The 16,867-nt window shown below is 45.4% G+C and overlaps 2 protein-coding genes across 2 annotated transcripts in view; one reads left to right on the top strand and one right to left on the bottom strand.

Annotated features, from left to right (window-relative positions):
- Window positions 1–16,867, top strand: part of LOC146182406 (metalloprotease TIKI1-like) — a 116,273-nt gene that overhangs the window by 955 nt on the left and 98,451 nt on the right. The window lies entirely within an intron of this gene.
- Window positions 1–16,867, bottom strand: part of LOC146182407 (uncharacterized) — a 119,683-nt gene that overhangs the window by 54,998 nt on the left and 47,818 nt on the right. The window lies entirely within an intron of this gene.

Raw genomic sequence — 16,867 nt, 5'->3', positions numbered from 1 at the left:
CAGATCCTTGAGCTTCACACTGTAGCCTAATATGCAACTCATGCATTTACCTCCTAATTTAAACCATGGAGTCAGGATTATGCTGGGTGCTTGTACGAACTTCCGAGAGTTCTATGAAAATACGGAGTACGAACTAAAGACAAATATTTCCAGAAACAAATCTTCACGTAATTTTCGTTTAAAGCTCTAATAATTATATAGCTAATGAGTCGACAACTAACTTCTTTTTTAGCACACTAGGATGCACGGCTACCGCACCCTCCCCCTGGAAGCCATGGTCAAGATGATGTCATATCTATTGTTTTGAAATTAAGAAAAAGTAATTTCTAAAGTCGTACATTACACGTACCCGCCGCTGTGGCGCAGTGGTCAAGACCACAGCGGCCGCGCTTCGATGGAGGCAAAGCGCAAAGGCGTCCGTGTTCTGTACGATATTGGTGGTGTTTAAAATACCAAGGTGAAATAAATTACGTTGCCTCTGCTACGACACATATTTCTTCTTTCGCGCCGACCTTCCTTCTTTCTCTTACGGCGTGTTTCAGGTGTCCACGGAGATGTTTGACAGTTACTGCGTCTTACATTTCCTGTAAAGCCATTGGGACTTCACATTTTCGCATCACACGCACAGGAAGCTTAGTCGAACCGCTGATGTCGTGTGACAATGAGTATACGGCGCCCAATTCGAACATGCGCTATTGTTCTACGCTGTGTACATTCTTTTGCTTCGCCACTTGTTGCGAGGAAACGAACAGTCATTTCCAAATACAAACCAGTTATTTTTGAGACGGACTGATGAAACGGAAGAGCCTGTCACGGCACAGTAGAGCAAGCAGTTTGAAATAGGCGCGAATGTCGTTGCAACGTGTCAGAAGCGAATGTGTCCTTCCCAGCGAGCTTCCGCACTCCCAATGAGCTCGGTTTGAGTTTTGTGCGGAAAAAGAGCCGGATTTTATCGCTATAGAGAACTTATAAAAATTGGTTTTTCTTCGTTTCAGAAACTTATGTGTCACTGCATTGCCCACGGCTTCCAACCCCCCTTGCAACTAACTAATGTAATGACGAGCAGAAGAATATATTCAAACAATGCTGATTTGAGCCTACGCTGATATTTATGAGTTATCAAATAAATATTTTTGTAATATATAACTTTACATTAGCATTTGAAGTTAGATTACATTGAATATTTACTTTGAACGTTAATGCTTTTTATAATATATGTAACGCTATTTTTAAATATTTAGCAATATATAACGTAACATTCCAAAATAATATACAGCGTTGCTGCTACTTATACAAACTATTTTTTGGCACTCTACTACGGTGACAAAGGATGCGGGATCAATCCCGGCCGCAGAAGCAGCATTTCGATGGAGGCGAAAGCAGACGACCGTGCGCTGTGCGATGTCAGTGCACGTTAAAAAATATCAGCTGGACGAAATTTCCACAGCCCTCCACTACGGCATCTCTCATAGCCTGAGTCACTTTGGGACGTTAAACCCCATAAACCAACCAATTTTGTAACATTATTCTAATGTTCCGTGCTACCGGAGACGTGACAGGGTAGATTTCGAAGTGTCTTCTTGCGAGCTTCCTGGTAAGAATTTTAGGATAGATTGTAAATTTCCAAAGGGTGTTGGTCATACTGCTACTTCTAAATTGAATGTTTATGACCAGACGACTGGAACAAAACGCATTTGTAATAGCGCGCATATCGCACAATGCGATATGCAGATGACTTCCAGGCTATGGTCTCGGTCTGATTATGGGTATAGTGACAGAAAGACGTACTTCTCAAGGGACGTCTCGAGTGAGTGGCTATAAACCGCAATAAACTTGCGCAGCGCAGAATGACAAGACGTGGCACGCGAACATGAACCAGGTGTGAGTAACGGCGTCGAACGAATACCCGTATAAGCTTAGTATCTTGCGCTCATTATGTAATAATAATAATAATAATAATAATAATAATAATAATAATAATAATAATAATAATAATAATAATAATAATAATAATAATAATAATAATAATAATGTTACTGAGCGGTATTCTCTGGTCGTGCTGAGGATAAAGTTCGACAGACTCCCAGAAGAAGACGGCGCAGACGAGTGCTGAGATCTGTGCTGTGATCATCCTCAGTGGTGCGGACAGCTGTTAGACTGTGAATCTTCCCCGTAACATCTCTTGGTGGAGGCGCGGGGCATAGTCTCCGCGGCGGTCGACGTAGGTGAACTGATGAGATGGCGTGTACCAACGGCTACGGCAGTGACGGAAAATGTGGCCAACGCGTGAACAAGTAAAGCAGATGAGGCGATTGTCATGGGTACGCCATTCATTCGGATTGCGGTATCGATATCGGGGCGAGAAAGCGGCGTTGGATGAGGCAGCTGCAATCACTGGAGGGGCAGGTCCTGAATCCACGAGCCGTGTTTACGTGAAGGTGACAGTAGCGCATCGTATGGGATCGCATTTAGTAGCGCCTCACGGTAATGCGATGCGACAGCGTTTACATGTAGCGCATCATCTCTAGCGTGGTAGTAGCGGACGCGGTGTCGCCTATTGAGATCGAGAGGGGTAAGTCGACTTACCCCTCTAAATCCAGCCCTGCTTGGCGCATTAATGCGGTGCGCTTTCCTGGCGCATTAGCCCTGTTTACATGAATGCGATGCGCTAGGAAGCGGTTGCGATGCAATGCGCTAGCTGTCGCATTCATGTAAACACGGCTACGGTGTCGGTGGCGCAGGTAGAAGGGAGACCCATATTCGCAACCTCTTGGCGAACAACAGCCTGAATGAGTGATATTGTAGCCAAGGTGTTGTCGGGGGTATGCGAGAGTGAGGCTGCGGGAGTCATTGCTTCAAGCTCTTGGCGGATGATGCGGGTCAATGTACTGTCATTAGCAGGAGATCGAGGATTCAGAAGATCGACACAGGAGGAGCTGACAGCCGTGTTCGGTAGCCGGTAGAAACGGTGAGATATGCGCCTTTGTTTCGCTCGTCGGCACACCTGCAGCACAGGGTCCACGGTGGAACAATCCCTGCACAACAAGAGGTTGAAGGCACCGTTGGCAATGCCTTTTACTACGTGGCCGACTTTATCCTCCTCAAGAGTGACGTGGTCGACTTTGCGGCACAAGGGATAGGACGTCATATAAGTGATATAAGTCTCTGTAGACGTTTGGGCGCGAGAAGCGAGCGTAATAGGCTTTCCGAACAGGCCGTAGAGCTTCTGCTTACAGATATCCCAAGATGTGGGGTCATCTTCATGGGTTGTAATAATAATAATAATAATCAGTTCACACCAGTACAAGGACGCTGACAATATTTTCAAACCGAGTGACCGAACTGCCCAATCGTTGATGCAGGGTTGAAACACCTGTGCCAAAGAAACAGTTGAGTCTCGAAGTAGCTGGACATTGTCTGTGCCGTCTTGGGGGGATTTATGGGGCAGGACCCGGAGGGTGGGCCCCCTTCGCCTGATCGAGAACTTTTACATAGGAAAGCCGTGCTGACCCGAACTTTTCAGCGATGGTGGTCAGAAAAATAAATAGTTCAAATAGCCCCTCCCTCTCTCTCCCCGCCCCTTTAGAGGGCCCCATAAATCTTCCTCTGTCTCCAGTGTAGGCTAAAGTGCAGGATAGTGTTATAGTCAACTTAAAACGAACAAAAACGCTGGAAGACGTGTAAAGAAAAAGCGACGAACGGTTGCGGACGGATTGAAATAGCAGGATAAAGGGGACGGTTGGTTTGTTCTAACCGCCTGCATGAAATTGTGGGCAGACATCGAACCGATGTCTCTGCGGTGTTCCTTAATGGAAAAAAAAATGGAGGTCAGAGGGAGGGGAGGGTGTGTCGTGGAGACAGAACGAAATAAGTTATCCAGCGTGGGTTCTGCTATCCAAATACGATCTTCTGCGACAGGTGAGCCATCAAGTCCCACCAGCCGATTTCAGCGAAACATGCCGAAATGCGAAGCGTGCAGTAAAGCTTTCAACAGGCACACCTGTAATCCACTGAATTACACCCGTGAACAGACTGTTTAGTAGGAGCTAAGCCCCCTAACGTATCTTTGCTCTGGCATTTAGACACCCGCTGCAGTGGCTGTGCGTGCCAATAGCTTCCGATGAAATGACGAGCATTAAAAAGACAAGAACTCGGCATCCGTAGAAAACATTCTAGGGTTACATTTAAGTCTGTTCGGGTGCATTATTGCGAAACAATTTTTCTTACTGCTGCCGATTATCTTGCTGCTTGCTCGTTTCTTCATTCTTTTGCCGATTAACCAATTAATGTAACTGATTGGTAAAATGAGTAATTAGCTAATTAATCTAAACAATGAGATGATTAATCAATTTTCAATTAATTGACAAATAGAAGTAACTCGCTCGATTAATTAATTTACCAATTATTAAATTAATCAGCTGGCTGCCCGAGTATTCACTAATTCGCCTAAATGATGAAATGATCCATCATTTTCTAAGTAGTTGACCAATTCAAGTAGCTATTTATTCAATCAGTTAGTCAATAACGAATACATAATGCTCAGTTAATCACATCGATTAATTTGCTGCACGTGTAATTAACCAATTCACATAAACGACGAAATTACTCATCCATTTTAAATAATATACTAAATCTAGAAATAATGTTGTTCAATTATAAATAACTGAATAATTAAACATTCTGTTGACTATTTTCATAATTGTTCAATCAACTATTATATTAACTACTCATGCAATGGATTATTGACAGTTTGTGCGGACGCTCTGACAGCAGGCTCTGTTTATGCAGTCTGGTGACGACTCGTGAGACAAGAAATGTTTTCGTATTAACATGAAACTAACGAGAAGAAAAAGTTGCCCATTCCGTCTGGCTGGAAAGACACGTCGAAAACACTTCTCTCTTGGCTGTTGCATTCCTGTTCCGCCACCAGCAGCGCGTAACGCAGACCAGCGAGCTATATGGTGCCTGTCCTATATGTGGAACCTGCAGACGGCAGTAGCCCTGTTCAACTTGATGTCAAGCGCAGACCTATAGTATATGTGCTTCGCAATTGCGTAGTTGTTTATGTTGATTTGTCTGAAGTGCTTTTAACCCAGCTGGCGTTTTTTCCCCTTTTAAACATCGATGCTTTTCCGGATAGAGTAGGTTTGATAGCGCTCGTTTTGTCATTCCTGTGCCGCCCTTCGACCTATCTGCTCTGCTCTGTGCGCCTTTGGAGAAATAATGCAAGGTGAAGTCATGCAGGCTTCAGGAAGGCTTTATCGAAATTATTTCATGCCGCCTCCGCGTCGATCACATGTACATATATACACACGCGACAGCCTGGCGGCAAGAAACGTGCAGAGACGTCGCGCGAAGCGTTTTTACCCTGTCGCTTGCTTCTCCGCTCGGTTATGCAGCGAAAGGAAATATTGCACAGATTTCGCTCATCACCCGGAAGTCCGCCCACTGGTAGTTTCGGACTTGACGCGTCGCTCCTCCTCCATGATCTGTCTTCGTATCAGCTTTGATCACCGCCGCCGTAAATCGAAGATTCTTTTATTGGCTTGATTGTGATGTAGACTCGTAGAAGAAAAACATCGGCTGAGACACTAAAGAGTATAAGACGGCTAACGGTTGAGAACGCGAAAGCATTACGTTACTTTTTACTCGTGTTACTTTGAACTTCAGCACTTTTGTATGACCTGTAATCTGGTTATATATTGTGGCAACATCATCATAATCAGTCGGACTATACACACTTCAGAGTGAATGCCTTTCCCATATTGCTCCAATTAACCAGTTTCTGTGTTAGCTGCATCCACTGGATCCCTGCAAACTCTCTAACCTCATCCGCCCACCTAACTTTTTGCCGCCCCCTGCTATACTTTCTTACCTTGGTACCCAATTTGTTATCCGTACTCTCTCTTCGCACAACATGCCCTCTCCATGCCCATTTCTTCTTCTTGATTTCCACTAAAATGTCATTAATTCCAGTTATTTCTTTGAACTACTCTGCAGGCTTCCTCTCTCTTAATGTTGCATCTATCATCTTCCGTTCTATAGCTCTCTGCGTTGTCCTCAACTTAAGTAGAGCCGTATTTGTTAGCTTCCAACACATATAGATGGTAATCGGGTACAAGCGGCTAACAACATGCGGATCGGGTAACGGTCGGCCGAACAAAAGGCGCGCAATGCATGTCGAGCTGGGTACGAGCTCTCGGTCGGCAACTTTGAAAGATAATTAGTCATAATTAGTCCAGAACCTGTGTTTGACGCAAAGTAGCCGTAGTGCACGCATGTACAAATTGTACCTCAGCTTGTTGTACTCACAAGAGCGGGGATAACGTTATGTCTACGCGCTCGATAGTGGTAGTCGGAAACACTGACGTCATGATGTCTGTTTCGGCGGTTATATGCTACGCCCTGTCTCTGGGCGGGTTTTCTGTAAGGCTACCTATGGAACGAGACTACCGGAGGTCTCGCTGGGAACGACAGTTGGTGGTGTCGAATAGGCATGTATGATGCGCGTGCACATAAAAAATGTGGCGCGGCGTGTGAGCTTCCAGCGAGAGTCACCTGTCAGACCACGTTCTCACCATACATGGCAAAATTACTTTTGAAAAGTAATTAAATTACATTACTAATTACTTTGCTGAAAATTGCAGAACAGTAATTAAATTACGTTACTCATTACTTCTCCCAAAAAAGAATGAAATTACATTACAATTACTTTTACTGAGTAATTCAATTTTAAATTACTTTCTAGTTTCCATCCATGTAAAAACTAAGTAAACCTAGTAAAAAAAAACAACTTGTTCTCCAGACGCGAAGCACACACATTCTTTCGTCTTTCCGCCAAATTCCGTCCCATAGAGCTATTCCTTCCCTCTTTCCTATCGCACTTGCCATTACAAAAACAAGACCAGAGCAAAAACCGGAACAGACCAGACGCACTTCAGTAAAAGTAATTTCGAAAGGAATTATTTACTTTTGTTGCGAAATTAGTACCAAAAGTAATCCACTACATTACTAAATTACCAAACGGAAAACGTAATTATTTACATTACAGATTACCAAAAAAGGTAATTAAATTAAGTAATTTCAATACTGTAATTCAATTACTGCCATGTCTGGTTCTCACGGTAAAAGTACGCCATGAAAGGACAATGTTGCCACTGACACAGCTCGACTTCGGGGGATTCCACTAAATATTTGACCAAGTCCACATTGTTAGCCTAAAAAAACATCATGAAAGATTCAAATAGTGCCCGGTACATTGGTTGAAATCCTTAGTACAGGGGCGAGATGATACTTGCAACAGTCTCGCTCAAATGGGCAGCATGTGTCTATCTACTTGCGGGTACTACTACAGACTACGACTATTCTCTTTGTTGCCTTGTGAAGCCTGTGATTTCGTGACAATGAAAGCGATCGATGAAGGTCAGTTTCATCGTCAGCAGTCCTCACATTTTGGAAAGGCAAAATCGAACACCAGGTACATATACTGAGGGCCACACAATGCCTATATAACCAAAGTTAGTAAATTGTGAAAACAAAAAAAAAATTGAAATATAAGAGCAATAAAACTGGGCATTCAATTTTAGAAGCATATCTTAAATTCGTAAAAACATGTGAGATCATTCTATTGTCTGCGAGTTGTTTACTATATGCGGATTTAAATTTTAGGTTGTTATTCTGCTAATAGGCATATCTCTTGCAATAAGTAACCTTTTGGCGTACCTGAACGCAATAAATTTTACATTCATTTTTACGTTTATTTATGAATTGTCGGGAATAGGCGTTTGTACTGTCAGAAACTGGAGTACTTCGACAAGCAGAAAAAAAAGGAACTATTCTCTCTCTCTTTTCTTTTTTTTGCACTTTGTCGCGAATAACAGCGTTAATAATGAGAAGAGTACCTTGGTTATTATGGTATGGGGAAGTTGAGTGTCGCTGAAACTTGCTTCCTTCTCTTAATCTCGCTCCTCTCTGCTCCCTCAGAGTCCGACGCTGTAAATTCAAAGATAGTGCCCCTGCTGCTGAAATGTATTAATGACGACGTTCACGACAGCTCAATTTAACAAAGTGGTGAGCTCCAACGAAAAAGGTTATTCAACGCTTTTAATTGATGCACCGTTTCTCAGTTCCATCAGTTAAAGCTAGGTACAGTCGCGAGCAAAAGTGGTATACAACACTCAACCAGTGAGAGAGCTCGAGAAAATTGCATCGAAGTGCCATCTAGCGACAGTGTAAGGGACAGCGACAGTGACACATGCATGTGGATAAAATAGGGCACTGCCACTATTGTCTCGATCTTAGATGTTGCAAGATGAAGTGGGCATGCAGTTTACTCGACCTCCGGCACCGGCTGAGTGTTGTATACCACTTTTGCTCACGACTGTACACTATGGCTAAGGCTATCGCGCTCTAATCGCAAACAGATGATACTCTAAACTAAAACAGAACTCTTGTGTCCAGAGTAGCAGACGATACTCTCACTGAAAACAGAGCATTTGTAAAAAAGCTGGCATTTGAGCTAGTAGGCACATCTTCGAAAGCCTTGCAGCGTTACGACAGGGGAGCAGTAGTATAAAGCATTCATTTGGAAAAAGGGTTATGGGTTAAGGGTAGGGTTGATCGGGTCCACAGACCGGGACTCCGTTGGCTGCAGCCGCTGTTCGAGCTCTCGCAAGAAAAGTCTTTTGTGCCGCAAGACCGGAGCTGGACAGGGCCACCTTCCAATCCGCCCATGTTGGGTTTTCTTTACGAGGTATGGCCTGGTTTTTCTTTTTTTGGGAAAGCCCATACCATATGGTAAATTTCTGCTTTCTGGCCGCAAGATGTGCATTCAGCTGGGAAAGTACACAGACTAATTGCGTGCAGTCTAGCTGGGACTATTGTAGGACGATGTTTGTAACCACTTGAGGAGACACTCTTCTCATATATCGGGTCCTTTAGCAGGTACTGGGAATGTTTGTCTTGATAAGCGGACGTGTTGCAGTATCTCGCGATATGTAGTGAGGGGCTGGGGGTGATCGTGGGGGGAATGATGAGGAATACCGGGAGATAAATGCTCGAGCTGCGGTGCGACTGTAGACAAAAAAAAGAAGGAAGGACAAGCGCCTGTCCTTTCTTCTCTTCTTTCTCCCCTGTCGCAGCGCTGGTTAAGTTTACGAAGCATTTGTCACTTAGAGAAACAGAGGGCACTTTCACCGAAAACAACTTTGTGACCTAGATAAGCAGGGTATGCTCTCACCAAAAACAAAGATGTGACCTACAGAAACAAAGGGTACTCCCGCCGTAAACAGTTTTTGTGATCTACAAAAGAAAAAAAAAGGGGGGGGAAGGGGGGGGGGCGGACTTTCAGTGAAAGCAGCTCTGTGTGACCTGCCGAAAAAGACGGTGCTCTCACCGAAAACCGAACCCTTTTATGACTATACGAAATCAGAGGTATATTCTCACCGAAAATCGAGCTTTTGTGACGTAGAGAAAGAGAGGATACTTTCACCTAAATCAGCTTTTGTGACTTACAGGAACAGACGATGCTCTCACCAAAAACAAAGCTTTTGTTGCCTACGGAAACAGAGTGCTCTCACCAAAAGTATTGCATTTTGACCTACATAAAAGGAGGATGTTTTAATCACAAGTTATTCGTGTAAATAAATCCGCATCTATTGCAGAGATTTGGTGCCGCAATTTCAGTCATCTGTCCAGTCGTCTTAAGCAGCAGTTGTATTTAACACATGTCCGCTCAGTCCTTGAATATGGCTTCCTGTGATGGGTACCACGCAATGCTTAACATATAGGCAAACTTGAGAAAATGCAAAATAAAGCAGTTCGTTTTGTTATCGGGAATTATGACTAAAATATTAAGCCTGACCAGCACGAAACGTAATCCTCGGTAGAGCGACTTTAAAGACCGCCGGGAAAACATTTGCCTTAATCTTTTTCATAGTGCATATTACTGACACACAAGAACAGACCACTACAAATACGTACAGCTTCCCACGTACCTCGAAGAGGGGGCCACAGACAAAGAGTCGAAGAATTTTATTTTCATAGTAACCCATTTCGTTATTGATTTTTTGCACGTACGGCCTGCATATGGAGCACATAGCGATAGCTTTTTTCCATGCTTTCACTGCATCACAAGTTTTGTAAAACTTTGGGGTTTTGCTTATGTGCATTTGTTTAAATTCCTTTTTAAGTTTGTACCCCCTCCCCTGTTGTAATGCAGTAAGGCTATGCAGGCATCCAATAAATAAATGACAAAAACAAAACAGAGCTCTTCTGACCAACAGAAGTAGAGGATATTTTCACCGAGAAGAGAGCTTTCGTGTGATCTGTTGAAAAGACCAGACAGTGGAATATAAGTGTCGGCATGACTAGCCAACTTTAAGTAAAATCACGCGCCGACACCAATTTTTTATCGGAAATCCAGGAGGCTATGCTGCGACATCATTCACTTAGAAACTGCGGCGACTCATATACTTTTAGGCAAGAACATCATATCCTCAATCTTAGCAGGCTTTCGAATCGCACGACAGTCGAACGATAGCCCCTCTACAGTTCACATTTCATTTCACAAGCGCCTTAAAGAGTTCACAATATTTCCAGTGCCACCAACAGTTTCGGTTCTTGGTTTGGTTATATATGGTTTTTAACCGTCCCAAAGCAGCTTAGGTTGTGATGGACTCATTTCGATTAAAAAGTAATTACTTATTAGCATTCACATGAGTATACAGACCTGCGACCACTCAGGAAAGCTGTATAGCCCTTTACTGTATCCGTACATCCGGGATAAAAACGAGTAATTTCGGCCTTACAGAAGCCTACTCCACACCAGGGATTTGCCCTAATACTCTGGAAGAAGTAGCATCGATGTGAAAAAGACATACATTCCTTGGCTAGTTCTATGAGCGGGTCGGAATTCCTCTAACCCGAGTCAGACTTGCTGTGATTAGTTTCGTGAACTGGTAATTTTTCCAAAGCCAGTTGTTTGAGACAGTTCTATTATCAAGTCCCGCATTTCCCTATTCTTATGAACGAGTACGTTCTACAGTCGTTCTAGTCACTCGCAGTTCCACGCAGAATACAGTTCTTAGTGGCCAATTCTGCGAAAGTGCCACCGTAACACGTGCGTATACCCGAACAAAGTAGATTAGCGTGATATCCCATCTGGAAAGGGGAAACACCGCGAAGACCATCTCTCCCTCCGAGCACCAAGAAAGCGGAATCACCGTTCGCTGCCTCACCGAAGCGGCTGCAGCAGATTACGTGGTTCGATGCGTCTAGCTGTCTCCGCCGGCGTTCGTTTGGCTCAGGCACGCAGTTGTTGCACAGGCCCCGATTCGGCAGCAGCAGCGTGCCTTTAATTGCGAAGCGCTCATCTCTGGTAATTACACTCCTCACGAGACTAGGCCGCGCTCACTTTCAGCCCCCCCTTCCCCTATCCTCTGGCTGTATAATTACAGGTGCGTGCCGACATCAGCAGCGAAGGAGGCACGGGAAAGGCAAACATTGAGCGCGGACCTTGTTTATCGGCTGCTGTATACAGCGCTCAGCCAAAGTGGATTTTTTGTCTTCATTATTTTTGTCCCTCATGCAGCATCTGATGTTAATGCGCAGTCTCAGGCACTCTTTCCGGCCAGTGGGCGGACAGCGTGCGCCAAGTCTTCATACCTGCGCATGCCTTACGAATTAGCCGCAAGCACTAGTGTAGCCACCGAAGCTTGCAGGACATATGCGACGGCGTTTACGATGCTTGCGTTAATATTGTTCGGTATTGACGGTGTGCGTGTTGTGTAAAGACTACTTATCGGAAGCACTGTACGCCATGTCTATAGTAGGATCGTAGAAAAGGCTCAGTGGACTAGATCTTCGCTTAAAACAATCTCGCTTTCTGTACTCTTAGGCCCAGTACAGCTGAGTGTTAAATGCTCAGGATTGCGTCTACAAGAGGCAATATTATGTGTCGCATATCAAATTGTATACTCCTTGAGTATAATTTGCGGAATAAACATTAATTAATTAATTCATTCATTCATTCATTCATTCATTCAGGACGCACCGTCACTGCAGCAAAGAGGTTATTTTCATGTGCAGCTTCAACTTTTCTGCCGTCAAAGTGGACCCCTAACGTGGGGACAGACTGGATACAAAGGGAGTCACTGCAACTGGCATTGACATGCATGGGTGCAACACTGCGGTTATCTTGCAATGGATGAAAAATAAAGCAATATTTAGAGAACTTCCCAGCTGTATATAGCTCAGCCTCATATCCGCTGCATGTTGGCACACAAACTCGGGTTTTGCTTGGGTTTCCTCCTGCAAGTCTCCGTTGTCCAAGGAACGTCTCGTAGTTCCCGGGTTCGCTCAGGCCATTCTGTTGCAAGTGGACATCTCGAAGCGACATTTTCATTCCGACGGAAAACGCACTCGCTCCCCTGTTAGTAAAAAAAAAAGAAAAGAAAAAAAAAACAATAGGAGAGGTCCTCACACTTCGACAATAAAGAAGAATCGCGTTTACTTGTGCGGGGTTTAAGTTCGCTACAGAGGTGCCGGAGAGAGGCATGCAGAAACGGAAGTAGAAAAGATGATCACGTGAGTCCCTACAGCTAGGCTTCTCTCATTTACGAAAATAAAAATGAAGCTAAAATTATTGAAAGGAGCATAAGCAATGATACGCACGTAGTCACCGAACCCGCCCAACCTTATAGGCTCTGATGCAGCAGTTGAGTGAGTGAAAATCTTTACTGTGGTAAAATGAATTCTCCAGAAGTGGGCAAGGTCCTCACTCCAGGGCCCCAGTGGCCTTTGCCGTCTTGCACGCTCTGTCGATCAGCTTGAGCTGGTCATCAAGCATCGAGCTGAAAAGCGCAGGCTCCCACTGTTGACGTGTATTGGCGCTACCTGTTTTTTTTTTTTTTTTTTTTTTTTTTTTTTTTTTTTTAGACCCATGTAACATTGTAATGCGCAGAGTGTTCCACGCATGGCGGGCATTTATTCTGGCATGTTGTCGGATAGATTTTGATTAGTCGACTTAAGTTTAGGTATGTATTAGTCTTCAATTGTCTTCAGGCAACCATTTGCTCTCTATTAAGGTCTTCGTGTTTTCATGGAAAGCAGGGTAGGACCACCTTAGGGCTCTTTTGTTTTCAAGGATGGCTCCATAGCTTGTTGTGACTGCGTCCAGTTCCTCGTAGTTGCACGCCTCTCTGATGACGTATGACCAAACATTGACATCGGCACGGTGGCTTCCGTTGACTGTCTCGTGTCCTGGTGTCCACGTTATGAAGCATCTCGGGAAGTTGATTTTTCATCTCGCCTTGAGTATGTGGCTTCCCACAGTGGATAAGCTTCCGCTGCTGCACATTCTGCACACTTTCGAATCCGTATTTGTTCGTCCAGCGGTCTCGTCGCCCTGGTGGGTGATAGCGAGCACCTCTTCCTCAGCCACGAGAACGTCGTTTTTCAGCAGTTAGATGGCTTTGTGGTCCACGAACCAGGAAAACCGCGGTTCAGTAACCGTGTCCACTGCGAGTGTGTCTGGTGTGTGGTTGGCCCAAAGCTGTACTCATGACCAAGTGCGAATATTCGCAACAAGGAAGGACTCAGAGTATATCCATGGCCGTTATTTCACAACCAAATGCGTGTCCTGGCGGACTGTCAGCCATTCAAGCGACAAAGCAGTCCTGTCCGCTGCTGAAGCCCCATATACTACCGCGTCGCTGTGCAGTCACGCTTGCGGAGTAATTAGGCGGCAGTGCATGATTATCATCATCGCCCCTGACTTCTCACTCCGTGATAAAAGGTTACGGACCGATTGTAGGAAAGCTATGAAACTACGCGAGGATCATAACTTAGCAGTTCCAGTCAACGGAAAGTCAGGGCTGCTTTTATTTTTTTACGTGCTGAGAAGTAGCCTACTAGATTCACTCATGCTGAGCATTGTAAATGCGTACGTCGTCGCTCCGATCGGCTAAGCTTTTCCTTGACGTTTCACACGCTTTCATAGCAAGGTTTCCATTGTCGCAACTTTAGGAAGAAGACGAAGACGTATATGTGAGGTGGACCATCTCACGGCAGAGCGTGAGATGTCGCAGAGTCGCCGTAAATCTATAACTAGCTCACTATAGTAAAAAGAAGCGTTGTGTTCAACTACTACTCTGACCGCAATTGGAATAGCACAATTTGCACCACCTGCACGCTGACGCTGAACGCTACGCACAAGCTTAGTTGGTACAAACCGACCGCTTCTTCAGTTCTGAAAGCACGGACATAGGTGTAAGCGTGCCCGATGGAGTAAATGTTGCACGCGATTTCGCCTCAGAGGGTAGCAGCGAAAAGCAACTAGGACAGTCGCGACATCACTGACATCGCACAGCACACGGACGCCTTGGAGGCGAAAGGCAAGGTGCCCGTGTGCTGTGCGATGTCAGTGCACGTTAAAGAACCCCAGGTGGTCGAAATTTCCGGAGTCCTCCACTACGGCGTCTCTCAGCCTCAGTCGCTTTGGGACGTTAAACCCCACAAACCAAACCATTAGCGTTTTATCCTGTAACCCTGCCTAGGATATGACAGCAGAGCTCGGTCACGCGTGGATGGTGAGAAAAAATCGCCGCTGCCACAGTTACCATCACCTCCATATCATGTGCCAGTGAGACCAAGTTTAATCTGCAGTGAGTTCGCGCGGTTGATTTTATACACTGATAGCACTAATAAAAGTATTATAGGATATGCGTATAAGTATATACGAAAGTGCGATAGTTTTCTATCGTTCTTGGTCACCGGTTCGACCCTCGTCACTTTTCAGGAGAAGCGAATCATAAAAAGAAAACAATAAGCATGATAAATATTACGTTTGGTTTGTAGCGTTTAACGTCCCAAAGCAACTGTGGCTTTGAGTGAAGTCGTAGTGTAGCCTTTAACGTGCACCGGCATTGCAAAGCACACGGGCGCCTTGCTTTTTGCATCCGTTAAAAGGGACCATCACAGCCTGGATTTGATCCCGCGCCGTTGAGTCCAAGCACTCGAACTCCCTTTCTAGAAGCATGATAAAGAATGATAGAAGTTCTAAATTAATTCTGCGCTTTCTGACATGGGGTTCGCCATGTCGCCTTAGTTTACCTATATGGCTCGCGAAAAGAAACGCCACTTCGCACTAATTTGCAGTTCCTGGATTAAAATGTTATAAAAGTCTAGGAGATTGGATGCGCGAGGCAAACGTACGTAGCTGTGGTCGGGGAGTTTGGTTAAAGTAAAAATCTAAACTCCGGTATCGCCCGCGCGACAAATGTCCAGCCGCAACACATGGCGCCTCTTTCGAGCCCTGATCGACCCAACCCAAATACGAACCGAAACACAGAAACATTTGCAGAGAGCCATGCATGCTTTCTATGGCAACACAACTCAACTGGCACAAAAACTCCGGGACCGGTGTCTGTACAGCCCAAGACCACCATGGATCAGCATACTCTTATGCAGGCAGAGAGAACACAGAACTGGATCAACTTTTCCACCTCCATGATCTGTGGGCGGCTCTTGCCAAAATGAAACGGGGCACTGCCCCGGGAAGAGATAAGGTCACCGTCAAGCTTTTGACGAACCTGGCCGACTCAGCATACCAGTGCCTCTTCGATTACATCAATGCGATTTGGCGCGGGGACACCCCCCTGCCAAGCGACTGTAAAACGGCTCTGGTAACCCTTATTCCTAAATCAGGAATAAGGAAATGAAGACGATGGTGCGGCACCGGCTATCTGAATATCTTGAAGAAAAACATGTATTCGCGGGCACCATGTTGGGATTCCGCCCACACAGATCCGCTCAAGATGTCCTCCTGCAACTCAGTCGGGAAGTCCTTGACCCACTCGAATGCCCCCATAATGAGCGGGTAGTACTCGCCTTAGATCTCAAAGGGTTGGTTGGTTGGTTGTACAACTTTTAATTCCATCGGAAACGGGGAGTCCACGGATTAGAGGCTGGCAGATAGCCCTTGGCTTGTTGCGGCCTCTTCCGCCAGATGGACGGTGCGGTGCTGGATCGCAGGGTCCGTGCTTCGCAGCAGGGTATCCCAGGCTTCTCTACCTGTAATATTTTGCCCTATCCCTGGAGATTGTGGGCACTCCCAAATTATGTGGTCGAGGGTCCCTATCGCCCCACAGTGTTTGCAGAGATCATTGTCCCTAAGGTCTGGTAGCGCGTGAAACACCCAGACCGGGTTCATGAACGTATTAGTTTGTAGCCGCCTCCACGCGACAGCTTCTCTATTATTTAGTCTAACATATCTGGCGGGGGTACCAGTCTACGTCCCAATTTATAATGGTCAATGATTTCCCCATAATTTTGCAGACGCTCCTCGTATGCCCAGTGTTCGGGGGGCTCGACGGCTATCCGGAAGTATAGAGCTCGGGCTAGCTCGTGAGCAGCCTCGTTACCAGGGACGGCAGCGTGAGCGGGTGTCCAAATTAACTGAATTTTCCTATTCATCGTTCTTTGGGTGAGGATTTTGGCCGCCTCCGGCGATATCCTCCTCTTCCCAAAATTTTGAATGGCAGTTTTGCTGTCGCTAATTATGAACTTGGCTTCTGTTCCTACGCAAGCTAGCGCTATCGCAACTGCCTCCGCAGTCTCTGTGTTGCGGCCTCTGATGGCTGCCGCGGATACCGGTGCCCCTCGGCCATCCACTACCGAAGCTACCGCCGCACCTGTTCTGCCACTTGCCGCATCAACATAGACTACTTCCTTTGCTCCCATGTTCTTGAACCGTCGCTCTAGAGCTTCGGCTTGTTTGGCCCTTCTTTCGACATCAAATTCTGGATGCATATTTCTGGGGAAGGGGGGGACTACCAAGGCATTCCTGATTTCACTATTAATTGTGACT

Source organism: Amblyomma maculatum, chromosome 8, assembly GCF_055883805.1.
Source record: "Amblyomma maculatum isolate TAMU_Amacu chromosome 8, ASM5588380v1, whole genome shotgun sequence".
Taxonomy (NCBI): Eukaryota; Metazoa; Arthropoda; class Arachnida; order Ixodida; family Ixodidae; genus Amblyomma; species Amblyomma maculatum.
The sequence above is the reverse complement of the archived record's forward strand: the minus strand, read 5'-3'. Positions and strand labels throughout refer to the sequence as shown.